The sequence below is a fragment of the Parasteatoda tepidariorum genome, chromosome 8 (genome assembly GCF_043381705.1).
Source record: "Parasteatoda tepidariorum isolate YZ-2023 chromosome 8, CAS_Ptep_4.0, whole genome shotgun sequence".
NCBI classification, from domain to species: Eukaryota; Metazoa; Arthropoda; class Arachnida; order Araneae; family Theridiidae; genus Parasteatoda; species Parasteatoda tepidariorum.
This window is the reverse complement of record NC_092211.1, coordinates 31,957,877-31,972,649: the sequence shown is the minus strand read 5'-3', so window position 1 is coordinate 31,972,649 and position 14,773 is coordinate 31,957,877. Positions and strand designations below refer to the sequence as shown.

At 29.5% G+C, this 14,773-nt stretch overlaps 1 protein-coding gene across 1 annotated transcript in view; it reads left to right on the top strand.

Moving 5' to 3' along the window:
* Positions 1 to 1,753: 1,753 nt before the first annotated feature.
* Positions 1,754 to 14,773, top strand: part of LOC107440625 (LIM domain transcription factor LMO4) — a 168,996-nt gene continuing 155,976 nt past the window's right edge. The window contains exon 1 of the mRNA XM_021145355.3: positions 1,754 to 2,234. The gene's annotated coding sequence lies outside the window, so the exon portion shown is untranslated. The remainder of the gene's footprint in view (positions 2,235 to 14,773) is intronic.

Below are 14,773 nucleotides of genomic sequence, written 5' to 3'. Positions count from 1 at the left end.
AGACCTTATCTCTACAAAAAAAAAAATCAAAATAGAAAATGATATTTTTAAGAACCACGTTTTTGTAGTGGAGAATAATAGATAAAAAAAAAAATTGAAAAACGAAAAGCGTGGGGAGCATGAAATACATAACAGTACATATACACATACATATGCGTATTTTCTTACTCATACACATCCACATCCACACATACATCTACATACACATCCATATACACAAACATACTCTACATACACATCCACACTCAGATACAATTACAATTACAGATATACATACACATATTCTCATGAGCACACATACACACACTAATATCACATTACTGTTATGTATTTCATGCTCCCCACGTTTTTCGTTTTTCAAATTTTTATTTTTTAATTATTATTCTCCACTACAAAAACGTGGTTTATAAATATATCTTTTTTTATTTTGATTTTTTATGAATAGTATTCATGTTACTGATAATCTGGATCTGGTTATGTGGATATGAACGAATCTTACCCGACACTGGATACCTGGTAAAATTGGTCGGTACCGGGTAAAAAAATTTTTTTCCGGGTCCGGATTAGAATCGCGTAACCCGAACATCTAAACCGAATTATGCTAAGTTCGTTTTTTTATTATTCAAGTTTCAAATAATGCGTGGTTGCTTGCTTCTGTATTCTTCTAATCTGAACTCAGATCAGATATAAAAGATATAAAATGAGTCAATAACAGCAGTTCATGAGATATGTCTACAATTCCTCTGACAAGACATTTAAAAATTACGGGGAAAAAATAGATAAACTATCTAGCACTTAAATCTTAATAAGAACATTTCATGTTTCTTTTCATGATTTCATTTTTCTACAAACCTTTTATTGCTTGAATTATTGATTTTAAGCAGTATGTAATTTATTTTATTTACATACTTAAGAATAACTCCTTATACATGTATATCCAGAGAAAAAATCATTTTTAAAGTAAAGCAATCACTATTACTAAATGTTTGAAAAATCAGAGAATTTTATTTAGCATTTTTTAAAGTACTAGTGTTTCAAAAAATGCTTTTTGATTTTTCTTTCAGGATTATGCACAAAATTTACTTAAAAAAACCTGGCGTGGTGTTATGACCTGAAGTTCGATTTTTAGTTTATTTATATTCGTAAAATTTTTTAATTTTAAAATTTTTTTTAAAAGGTAATAAAAATTTAGAATATATGAAATTAAATTTAAGTCTAAAACTTTGCTACTCCCTACCTCCCCCCGCAAAACCTGCCTTTTTTGGGAGGAGGGGTGAATGATTCACACAGTCGTGCTGTTGCTTCATTGAAGTAGTGGGAAAAGAAGGTGGAAACAGATTAAATTAATTTTAAATCTTCGAAGATAAAAAATAAATTGAAAATAATGATAAACTAATTGAGAACGTATAATATCAAATACTTTTAGTAAAGCCAAAAAATATTTTTTTAATGTTTACATATTCAAAACGCTTTGTAAAAAAAATGCAATTAGTAAAGAAAAACATATTTTAGTAAATTTATTATTATCATAAAAATATTAGTAGTTGATAATAATTAAAACATTTCTCCTCCGATGAGGTACAGAAATATAAACCAAAACCGCATTTTAATAGAATTAAAAATAGTTGCAATTTTTTTTAAGAAATTACAAAAAACGTCGAAACTTATTTTATTATTTTTTCCACCTCATTTTAATGCCAACTAAAAACTTTCAAGCAGGCAACAGATGGCAGCACACGGCTCATTTTCAATTTTCTCTCAGTTCCGGATGACGCCAAAGTCACTTCCGGTGCGCAGATCAGGCAGGCGCAAAGAAAAATGAGGGAGGGTCGTCATCGAACATTTGTGTGTCTCGTCGATCAGTTCATTACAGAACTATTCATCGTAACGAGTGAGAAGGCGCGTATCATTGTGTTATGCGAGTCGTTCTCGGATTCGTAAACTGTTAGTTGTGAAGTCGCGTTCTCGTTCGCGCGAAACCGCTTCACTTTGTTTCAAAAACACGGACATCTTGTACTTCTTTTCCAGGAGTTAAAAAAGGACTGCTTGAATCTTTTTCTCCCCGAGCTACCCTCCGATCTTCCACAAAAGACCGTGGTTGAAAGGAACCTAGGCCTAGCCTTTCCCCCAAAAATATTCATTCTGAAAACTCTGTCAACAAAACTTGGATTGTTTGTATGCTATTGTGAACGTGAACTGAAATTGTGCTACAATTTACAACATTATAACCTCAGGTGAGTGAAATTCTTGTTAAGTTTCGATGAGAATCGGTATGTTGTTGACATACGAAGCCGCGTAAAGTGTGTTTCATTGATGGCTTGCCCTTGAGCGATTGGCATTGTTGTGGAATTGCACATTTCCGAACGGCGTCGGAACTGTGATAGGCTATTTGTGTATTATACGGCGCTCATTACGAATTGCGGTTTGTGTCAATATATGAGAGTTCGTAAGAGCGTTTTTTAGTTTTTATTCATTTATTTTTTTGGAACTAGTATTTAATATTTCGATCGAGCATTGCATCATAAGCGTAAAATTTGGAGATCTGACAACGTAACCAGCATGCAATTATTATATATCAATTACTGGTAGTTGATTATAGTTACATTTAGAAATGATTGAAATACAGCAATTCCGTCATATCGAAAACCAGATTTAAAATAACGAAATATGACATTTAAGTCTGCTATTAAATATGACATACTTTTTTTAATTTTATTTAAGCAACAGTTAACATTTTATTTTGTATTTGTTTAATATATAAATATGCATTAAGTGCATCGTCAGGTGATAATAATTTGAGTTCAGAATGCATAACTGTTTCAAGTTAATGTCAATCTATGAAATTAGTGATTCAAAGACCATTGATTCTCGAATTATGCTAACGTTGCATACTTATTTTCAGTTAGTGCTGATTCAAATTGGAGATCCAAAGTCATTTGCTCCTCCAGCAATCATGTCCTAGTTAATTATAAAAGCATTGACTGATTGTTGCTTTGAATGCTTTAGCATAGTTTTAACAATTTATGATAGGATTGCATAATTGTTTCCAGTTAATGTTTTCTCATAAATTTAGAGATCCTAAGTCCTTTGCTTCTCCAAGAATCATGCCTTGAGTTGTTAAATATAAACACATTGATACAATTGTTGTCTTTAATGCATTGATATGATTGTTTAGTTGTTTTAATAGCCAAGGTTGTATAATTGTTTCCAGTTAGTGTTAATTAATAAACATAGGGAATCCACAGTCTTTGCTTCTCTTAGCAATCATGCCTTCAGTTGAGCTTAGATACATTGGCATGATTGTTTCCTAGTGAGCATTGATATAATTGTTTAGTGATTTTACTATATTATGCTAAGATTACATAGCTGTTTCCATAGCTCCATTTGTTTATTGTTGAACACTTCATTTTGTGGATTCGAATTCGTTGAAGGGTTGATTTAGATATTTGTATTCTTTCCCAGTCTCTAAATGTTATTTATGATACATACTTTTAATAAAACTTAAATTTTATTGGAAAGTTTGTACCTTCATCTGTGCTTTACAAAATATGTAGGCATGTGATAAGTAAATAGATAATTTCATTTGTCAAAATATCTATATTGTTTCATACTACATGACAGCTAGCTACTATTGTTACTCAGAGTTTGATATAGTAAGAGATGTCAAATTTTTTTGTAGTGTGATCTAATGTTGACATTCCTAACAAGATGTATAATAGAATAATTGTTTTTATTTTACTTGTATTGCAAATATTGTCAGTTTTCTAGGATATCAGTTGTTAATTTTGTCGAAAATGAATTTTAACTTATCTGAATTGCTATATTTCCGGATTGTGTATTTTAGATTTAATGATTCTTTTCCAAATTGTTCTATCGGCACTAATTTATGCATCTCAGTAAAATAATTTTTCTGCTAAAGTTGTTTACATTTTTCTTTTGGCATTCTAAGAAATAAATTCATTGTGATATGTTTATTTTGAGGATCACAGGGGTTACGAGAATTAGAACTTCCTTTTAACCAGTTTTTATAATTTGTAGTTATGGTTATGTCCAAAAAAGAATATTTTTTTTTTTTAATATTTTGATAGGAAGAAATATTAATGAAGTAAAATGTTAAAAGGAGAAAAACAAAAGTTTTAAAAAAATATTTTTTTGCATAATGTGTTGGTAAAGTTTTGTTAAAAATATGCATTTATAAAAAATTGCAGTTTAGTATATTTACTACTGAATTTTTAATTTAAAAATGTTCTTTTTTGTCAATGTTTCTCTTTTATTTCAATGAAGATCATAACTCAGCTTTTGCCTCCTCAAAACTAATTTAAGCTTAGAGTATATGGTGTTTCAACCCTCCTTTGATTAATAATATAAATTTAAATGAAATTTGATTAATAATGTAAATTTGACATAAAATCTAATTTTGAAACAATTATTGATGAAACGATGAAAAAAAAATTTAATTCTTAACATTAAATATTTTTAAGATGTTAAGTTTTTTCCTTTAAAATGTTCACGATTGTTAATACCCAATTTTTGAAGTCTATTTGGTTTGAAGAAAAATGATCATTTATAGTTCCACAGCTGGTGGGAATACTAAGCAGTCAAATTTCAGTTGGTTATCTGATTATTATCTATAATAATAAATTAAAAATGAAGTTTGTCTGTCTTACAACTTCAAACCCATTTAAGCTAGCGTCCTGAAATTTGAACAGTAATAATGAATAATTAGTTTTAGTAATACAGTCAAACCCTGCCTGCTATGTTGAAATTCAAAGGACCAAAATTTCGGTTTATTATAACCGCGGGTGGTTGACTATATCCGTACAGCAAACAATTTTAACTTCCGAACTGCTCCCATTTATTGCACGTAATTTAATTAAGTGACCAATAATAAGAGACACAAAAATGATTACAAACAATATGTACCTAGTAACAAAAAATTTGTTAACTTTTATTTTTTATTACTCTTCCTCTTATGTGCAAAAAATTTAGAGATGGGAAACTTAGATAGAAGAAGCAAACAAGAATAAATGGTTATGACTACATTCCACTCGAGATGATTATAAATATCGATATATGTATTTCATGTAAACATTTCAAAACTACCAAAAAAATCTGTCGAAGACAGAAGAAAGTTCATAATATCCAATTTCCTCTCTTTTGATTCACTATATCCCCAGAAAATAATACATATGTTTAGCAAGGCACGGGAGCGAACATTTTGTTCAATATAGAGGAGTTTAACTGTATGTACTAGTTAAAATAAACTATAAGTTATGTTCTAAAAAGCAAAGTTGATGAGGAGGTGGTTATGGCTAATGATGCTACAACAATCATTTAGATACAAATTGAAGTCAAAGATAAACTATTTACTGAAAATGAAAATTGAAGGAAAAATTGAACTAATTCATTTACAGAAAATAACCATACTTTTATTGACATCAATGATCAGGGGTCTGTCTAGGTTTTTCTGAAAGGTGCCTATTTTGTGAAAATTTAGGCATAATTTATTAAAAATTATATTAAAAAATCATCACTAAAACATGGTAAAAATATAGACTTATCGTTTCTTAAGGGATACAAAAATAAAATTTTAAGAAGTATTTTGTTAAACTACCGTTTTTCCTAAAGTTGAATTTGTGAACCTACAATTTTACCTAAAATTGAATTTGTGAAGGTACCGCTAAAAGGTAGTAAATTCCGCCTGGACGGACCCCCTGTTGATGCTCAAGTAATTTTGCTATTAGTCAATCACTTTTGGCCTTCACTTTGGCCTATTAGTCAATCACTTTTATGGTGATTGGGCCAATTTTAATTAATACCAAGTACACTAAACATAGGTAAAATTAGTACATTTTTCACCTATTAAAACTACATGGATACTGTAGTTCTAGTGTAGGTACTGTTGAAGGATATTTTTAGGGGCCATTGAAAGGTTTAAGTATCACAAAAAATTGCTTGAACTTTGGTAAATTTTTACTATTGTGAGTTGATTTTGATCAATGGCGTCATGCCTAAAGAAAAGATACTTAATACAGTTAGTTTTTTAATGTTAATACAATTAATTTTTGCTTTCATGGGATAAACTACTAAAAAGGTGTTTTGTTTAATCTAATAATGGTAAAAAATAAAGGAATTTGGAATTATTTTAGCTTTATTAGTTTATNTATTTGGTATTTAATCTAACTGCTGAACATTACTGAATAGTAATCTATCTTATTAAAATAAAATATGAACATACTTGTCACACTAACTAATTACTTTCAACTTGTACCAGTGAAGTTTTTATGTATGATTGAGGGGATTATCAATTATTTTCTGCTTCTGTTATGTATATATATTCATTCTAAATGTTTAAATTACAATTAATGAAAAATTAAAACTTTTTTATCTCTACATCCTTCTTTCCATACAATAGTTCATTAATGAAGTAATTTTGGAGGGGATTTTGTCCCCTAACCCTCCTGAAACTACGCCACTGTCTTGTACAAATAAATTATAATTTTACCTATCGAAAGTATGAATTGATCATATTTCCTACTTTGCTGGTTTGTCATTTGGCTTTTTTATACAAAGCCTAGTAAAATAGAGAACCATTCACAATTCCAATCCTAATTTCTATCGGAGCTGTTTTTACCTAAATTATTATTTTTTAAACAATATTTATAGTATTTTATGGAGGTATGACTTATTGTACATTGTTTTTATTCCTAATTTGTATTTTATGAAAGGTTTTATTTATTATTTTCAGTTCTATTAGACTGCAATTTTATGGTTGAGTTTTGTTCACAAACTCTCAACTTAGCAAAGCAATTATTTTTAATTTTTGCTGTTAAACAGATTGCTACATCAAAATTATAGACTAATAATTTTATTAATAATGAGATCCCAAATTTTTTTTATTGTGGTTGCATAGATTTGATTCCACAGGCTATGCTACTGTTTCTATTTAAATATCATAAGTTTCAAGTCAGTAAATAAAGTTTTAAGTTCTATTTAAAAGTTATTTTTCCCCGTAAATATGATAAATTTTATCTGAAACTTCTTTTATTTGTCTTGTTGAAACTTGAACATATTTTATAAAATTTTATTGCCTGTATTCTAATTGTAAAATTCAATATGTTACGTAAAGTGAAGAATTCTTAATATTTTTATTTTTAATTAAAATAATATAAGATTTGTAAATGTTGGAGGTTATAATATTTATAATTAGTTAATGAAACATTTGTGCCACATCAGATATATAACACTTATGACAGCACAATTATGGTGTAATTTAGCACAAATTTAAGGATGTATTGTCTCTATTCAAATAATATCCAATTTTTTTTTTTATTATTTGTAAAATAAAATTGATATGCAATATATATATTGCATGGGAGACATGTCTTCTGGTTTGCTTTTACATCAAGACTTTTGATTTATTATTAAAGGAGTTCTTAAAGGCCCTTTTCTGAACAAAATTAAGCGAGTGACGTCTGTGTATTTTAAACTCAAAGTTAAGCTGTAATTACTAAATACTGTACAGAACCCGTTATCCGGAAATCAGAAAACCGAAAAACCGGAACGAAATTCGATAAATTTTCTCGCCATTTTTTAACAAAAAATTTTTTTTCCCTCATAAGATTTTAGGATTTTTCTTTCTTTTTTGAAAGATGTCTACCTTACCATTATTTTGGAAATAATCATTAGTGTATTACTTCATCGTTTTTTCTTCTTTTTAAGATTATTTCCAAAAAAATTTTTTTTTAGTTGGGTTTAACAATAAAAAAACGGCTTTTTGTAGCGATTCAGAAAACCGGAATAATCAGTTATCCGGAATAGCGATGGTCCCGATCGTTCCGGATAATCGGTTCTCTACTGTATATATTGCCATGAATAATTACCTGAATTTAAGCAAGGACAAATAGCTTAAATATTTGAAAAGTTATTTAGTTTTTCTGATAATTCGATGAGGTTTCTAGATTTCACATTTTAGACAAACTGAGATGCTTCCTTCCTCATATAATGATATTTATTTTACACAGAAAATCTAATGCTTGGCATAACAAATAAAAGAATCAAAGTTTTCTAATAATTAGTTTCGTAGTTTAGATAAAATATGGTACGGATTTTCATTAAAATTTACCTGATATACCTGGAAAAGTTAGGGAATTATCAAGTACACTAGTAAAATTGTTGATCAATTGTTCACGTAATGCTTTAACGATAGTGCTAAAAAATTAAATGTGATTTTAAATGACAAAATAATCTGTTTAAATGTTTCTATAATGCGTTTTAAAACAATTCGCAGTTTGGAGATATGTTATTTAAAATGTAAATTTCATTTATATAAATCAAATGTATTTAGCTTTCTCCTTTCTTTCAGTCCCTTTCCATTGCATGACATAATTTTTTCATTTTATCTTTTTAATTTAATTCTGTCTCTTAAGTATATTAAGATGGACACTTTAAATAAATGCTATTTGAGTTTTCAGTTACTGAGATTCAGTATTTTAAAAAATGATAATCCAATTTATAAATCACTTTTGTCAAAGATATTTGAAAAGGTTGACAAATCTTGAAGGAAAATATTTGAAAAGAGAAAGATTTTGACACACATAATTTGCGATTAAATTTTAATCTCTGAACGGAAAGAAAAAGTATCATCAGAACGACATCCTCCCGCCCTCCCTACTCACATCATTAAATTTTACTTTTTTTTATTTTTTATTCCAAGCAATTATCTTGTTAAAAGAAATCAGTTTAAATAAAGAAAGAATCGTTTGACTTTTTGGAACTTTTTTTTTTTGGCATTGTAAGAAATAAAAGCTTAATGGAGATTTATACGTAAAATATTAAAAGCCCATTTTTGCACTTCAATTGCACTTACCCAAACTCCATCACGACTTTAAAAACTGTTTGTCTATTCTTGTTCGCGTTTTTACTAAGCAAAATATTTTATCTTTGTTTCATTTTTTTTGGCATTTCCTTCATCGATGGTCGTCGAAGAACAGATAGATGATAGTGGAAAAGAAGTTCGGAAAATAATTTTTAAAAAACTACCGCTGTGGCGCTGTTGTCTTCAAAGTAAAAGTAGCAGTTAAAGAATATTTTTCCATCCGAAGTTTTAAAATGGAGATCCTTTTTGAAAATACGTTTTTAGGCTGCTTCTTCAAAATGGCATCAGCAAGCGCGACGGCTGTTAAGACTTAATGTTTTTTTCCTTTTTTTTTTCCGGTTGTCCTTCACAAAAATCCTAAGTGCCTAAGTGTTTTCTTAAAAGCGAAACATGTGCACACATGCTTTTACGCTTTTTACAGTATTTTTTTTTAATATGATGAAATAAGTGTACGTATAAATAAAAAGGTGCAATAATGGCATTTTGTTGAAAAGTTGTATTTGAAATTTTTTAAACTTTAAGTTTTATTTTTGCAAAAATACCTCATTATTTTGAGTGTTAAGGTTTTTTTGAGAACTAATTTTGTGATTAAATAAATGTATATTTGCTAGTGTTAAAATTTGTTCACAATTTCTTATTAGAATATAAAATATTCTATGAGAGTTATTGATTACAGCATATCGTACTAAATTATTTTAAGTTACACTATATTATAGCCATATTAGATTAAATAATATTATAGTTAAACTTATTTTTTAGTGTGATATTTATACTCTTTTTTGTCCTCTTGATTAGCGCGTAAATTGTCGAGAATTTGAGTGAGCGAATACCTTTTTAATAACACTAAACATACTAACACTTTACAATACTATATTGCATACCATAACTGGTCTTATGTCCGGTCATGATATGTTTACTGTTAATTCTCTTTGGCAGACGACTTTGAAATTTAGTGTAGTCAGACTGATGTTACTAGGGGTCTTTCCAGACAATATGTGAAGGGGCCGGTTTTCGTGAAATTGTGAAAAAATTACTCACATTCTTTCAACCAGAGTTCGCTTTTATGAATTTGTGAATAGGATCCGGTTATTGCAAAAAAATTTTTCAAGGAGTTTTTAAATTGTAAATGGATACAAGATTATGCTCGGCACTGTAAAATNAAGATTATGCTCAACACTGTAAAATTATAATAAAAAAAATTAAATTTTCAAAAATAAACAGCAATTGCTGCTTTTAAATTAGAGATGCAACATACAAATATTTGGTATTTAGCCTATACTGCTTAGCCTGAACGCAGAATATTCATTTCGGACGAATAATGGAAGAATTGTCTGCCGAAGACAAAACTTAATTCGTTTGCATCCATCTTTCTTGTTTTCTGTCCTGGGAAGGGTTTATTCGATTAACAAAACAATAATGAAGATAAACAAATTTGTCCGATTAAAAGTAAAATAATTTTGTGAAGGGTCCGTTTTTAAGTTAAAATATTTTGTGAAGGGTCCGTTTTTATGAAAAGATATTTTGTGAAGGGTCCGTTTACGGACCCAAATTTCTTCTAAACAGACCCCTGGTTGCAAGGTAAGGCTTTTTTTTGGAATTCGCGTGGGTTACTAACTCAGGTAATTACTAAGATTTTTATTGTCTGATTCTAACTGTACCAAAACTCGCAATCAAAAACTTTCCATATTTTTTTTTCTCGCAAATCTCAAATGGTATGTCCTTTGTTATTCGACATATGACATTCACTTTTTTATTAATTAGAATATTCTTTTTAGTGCAATGGGTGTATAAAAGATTATTAGTCAGTTTCTTAGTCGCTCCCATGTACTAATTTTTTCATGTTCGCATTTTGTTCACAAAAGATTTATTCTTATCGACTTGTACTAAGAATCTTTGTTTCTATGAATTTCTAATTATGTTCGTAGTTATGATTTATATATGTAAATCTTTTTATGTTTTCAAGAACTAAATTCTTTTTTTTCCCTTAATAAGACGCAAAAAGTTTTGGTGCTCTCTGAAGCAATCTTTTCCAGCCTTAATCTTTATTTCCATGCTATAAATTCCCCCACTTCTGAAAAGGATATCACATTGGGCTGCTTCGCAATCAACTTGCTATTGAACCGATTCAACCACAATTCTCATCAATCAATTTCTCATGCCCCCGCTGTCCACTGCCTTTTGGACATCATTGGGTAAGAAGAGGAGGGGTTGCTGGGACAATCTAATTCCTAATCCCTTTTATCGCTAGTGTCCGTTTCATGGATAATGGACTATCTATTGACACATTTGAATTATCCTAGCTGTTGTTGCATTCCTAAAAATTGTATATCTAAATTTAAACAATTTAGAATAAATATTTTTTGAATTCTAGGGTATGGGATGTATTAAATAAAAGAAATATTAGCAATTCTATATTTATTTGCAAATTTTTTTAAATATGTATTTAGTAATCAGGGGTCTGTTTAGAAGAAATTTGGGTCCGTTTACGGACCCTTCACAATATATCTTTTCATAAAAACGGACCCTTCACAAAATATTTTAACTTAAAAACGGATCGTTCACAAAATGATTCCCTTTTTAATCGGACCCTTCACAAATTTGTTTATCTTCATTATTGTTTTGTTCATCGAATAATAATCCCCAGAAAGACAGATGTAAACGAGCTAAATTTTGTCTTCGGCAGACGCTTCTTCCTTTATTCATCCGAAATGAATATTCTGCGTTCAGCAGTATAGGCTAAATACCAAATATTTGTTTGTTGTATCGCTAATTTAGTAGCTGCAATTGCTGTTTATTTTTTAAAATATAATTTTTTTAATTATAATTTTACCGTGTTGAGCATAATCTTGTATGTCTTTACAATTTAAAAACTCCTTGAAAAAGTTTTTTTGCAATAACGGACCCTATTTGCACAAATTCACAAAAGCGGACCCTGATTGAAAGAATGTGACTTAACGTTTCTTTTATATTCACAAATTACGAGTAATTTTTTCACAATTTTACAAAAACGGACCTTTCACAAAATGTCTGGACGGACCCCTGGTAATGAAAATAGCATCATTACTTATGAGAGAAGTATGGTTTGATTAAAGGCAAACATATCATCCATATTCTTTAACTACTAACTATAATGAAAAATGAGTACTTCTGGCATTGATATCGTAAAACCTTATGATCCGTCTTATAGCTTTCACTATTATTTCTAATATAATATTAAACGCTATAATATAGCATTTTGATAATGAAAATCTTATGATGCACCGTTTAATGTGTATTACAAGAATGTTTCTTCATTCGGAATTTGAAAGGTCAAAAAGATTAAAATAATGTTATAAAAAGCATACGAAACAAGATTTTATTTGGCTCAATAAAATAAAAAGAAAAGTGTCGCTCCAATTGGTTTCAACCTTTTAGTTGTTTATGCCAGATTTTCCCTTTATTACCATGAAGTTAGCGTTAATGCAGAAAATTCGGCCACGTGACTTATATTCCTTTTAATATCTTCTATTGTCTTGAGGTAAATTTTCTTTTTATACAATTTGTCTAACGTATTAAGTAGTTCTTAGATACTTTTTTCTTTTTTTTTCTTTTGACCATTAAGTTTTATTTTTAAATATTTAAGGAATCCAGTGTTATCATATAATTTTTCACTATGGCGTTAACAAGCTAGTCTTCATTGTATTGCGGTTTGTAAGCAAACAATGAGAGTATATCGTTGCTTAATTAGTGATAATGAGGGAATAAAGATCTAATGTAGAGGACGAGTTATCTCGTCTCTTCATGTGAATTTATATCTGATGACGAATTATCTCGTTTATTTCATACTTTATTTGTTGCACACTGCGAATATTAAGGCAATTAGCTACTTTGCCCCCGTTTATGTTGATGTATTCAGGGGTCTGTTTAGAAGAAATTTGGATCCTTTAACAGACCCTTCACAAAATATTTTAACTTAAAAACGGACCCTTCACAAAATAATTTATCTTTTAATCGGTCCCTTCACAAATTTGCTTATCTTCAATATTGTTTTGTTAATCGAATAAACCCTTCCCAGGGCAGAAAACAAGATAGATGGATGCAAACGAATTAAGTTTTGTCTTCGGCAGACGATTCTTCCATTATTCGTCCGAAATTAATATTCTACGTTCAACAGTATAGGCTAAATACCAAATATTTGTAAGTTGCATCTCTAATTTAGAAGCAGCAATTGCTGTTTATTTTTGAAAATTTAATTTTTTTAATTATAATTTTACAGTGCCGAGCATAATCTTATTATCTATTTACAATTTAAAAACTCCTTGAAGTTTTTTGCAATAACCGGACCCTATTTGCACAAATTCATAAAAGGGGACCCTTTTTGAAAGAATGTGAGTAATTTTTTCATAATTTCACGAAAACCGGACCTTTCACAAAATGTCTGGATAGACCTCTAGTATTTGTGCCAAGCTAAAATGTTATCTATAATATTTTAGGGCTTTTCTTCTCCAATCATATGTATGCTTAATTCATCAACTAATTTCTTAAAAAAAAATTCTTAAAATATTAGATTGCTTTCAAAAGAGCTTTAGTTTAATTTCTATTCCATCCCAGGGTATAGGACCGTCAATTCCCCATTAGGTGAAAAGTCAAGATTCTAACCCCGGGAGATATTGACCTAAGTAAAAAGAACATGACCTCTGATTAATGGTCAAAAGTTAAGCGTACACCCCTTCTCCGCCAGCAAAATCTCGGCGCACCCCTTTAAATGAGGGGCTTCTTTGGAAGGGTGGGCTCGGCCCTTCTCCCAAATATCCGAAAGCCTTTTGCAATAACTGGATGTCAAGCTATTGGCAATCGATCAGAACCAGGAAGACAGGGTGGATGGAAACAGCTGGCCTCATGTCGACAGTAAATAGAAATATCCAAATAACAGCAGCTCCGCCATATTAAGGAAAAAGACTTGGGGGGTGGGGTGTGTTCCAGAGGGTGGGGATAGAATGTAATATAGGAGTATATATATTAGTTTCTGATCTCGGAATTGTTTCTAGATGGTTTAATTTAGCCGGAGAAACTGGAAAAGTGCATTTATTGGACGTCCGGGGCATTCGATAGTGGTGGACGTTGAAAGGCAAAAACGTCCAATTGCAATTTGAAATGCGGTCTGAAAAAGTGGTCTGAGCTTTTCGAAATTATTTAATTAAAAGACTTGCCCTTTACTTCATGAAATCAGTCTTTTCAGTTTCCCTATCCTTTTTATTATCGTTATTATTTTTTTAATTTTGCGTTGTAGGTCAATATTGGATGCGGAGCTATATTACGAGTTTTTTTTTTCAACGAATGTGTTGGATTCTATGTTTTTAAGCATTTTTTTAATGTTCTCGTTGTGCTATTACTGTTGTTGCCATTTATTAATAATAGTGTTATTATCCGCAATATTTTGTTGTGGAATTTGTCGAACAGTAATCCGTTACATCTATAGTTTTTCTTCCCCTTTTAACAATTTCTGATCTTAAATTTAAAAAAAAAATATTTTAGCTGTCTGCGTAAATTAGTTAAATTTTTATTCAAGCAAACTCTCCAATTTAGGGATTACTAGGATTAGACATAGGTTTTTATTTTTATAAATCATAAAAGTTACATAATGAAACGCTTGCTTGTTAAGCAATATTAAAAAAGAAAAAAAAATTGGTAAGACTTTTATTAAAATGGAAGTTCTGTTTAATTTGCTAAATTTTTTTTATAATCATTAAAATGTTTACATTAAAATAATTTGAATTTAAAAATTTTGTAGAACAGCATAATTTTTATGTTTTGTATCTTTGAGAAAGCTGTAATTGATATTAAATTTGCTGATAATTCAAATTTATTTATAACTTAAAATTGTTGATATTTGAAGTTTAAGTTAAAATAAATAAA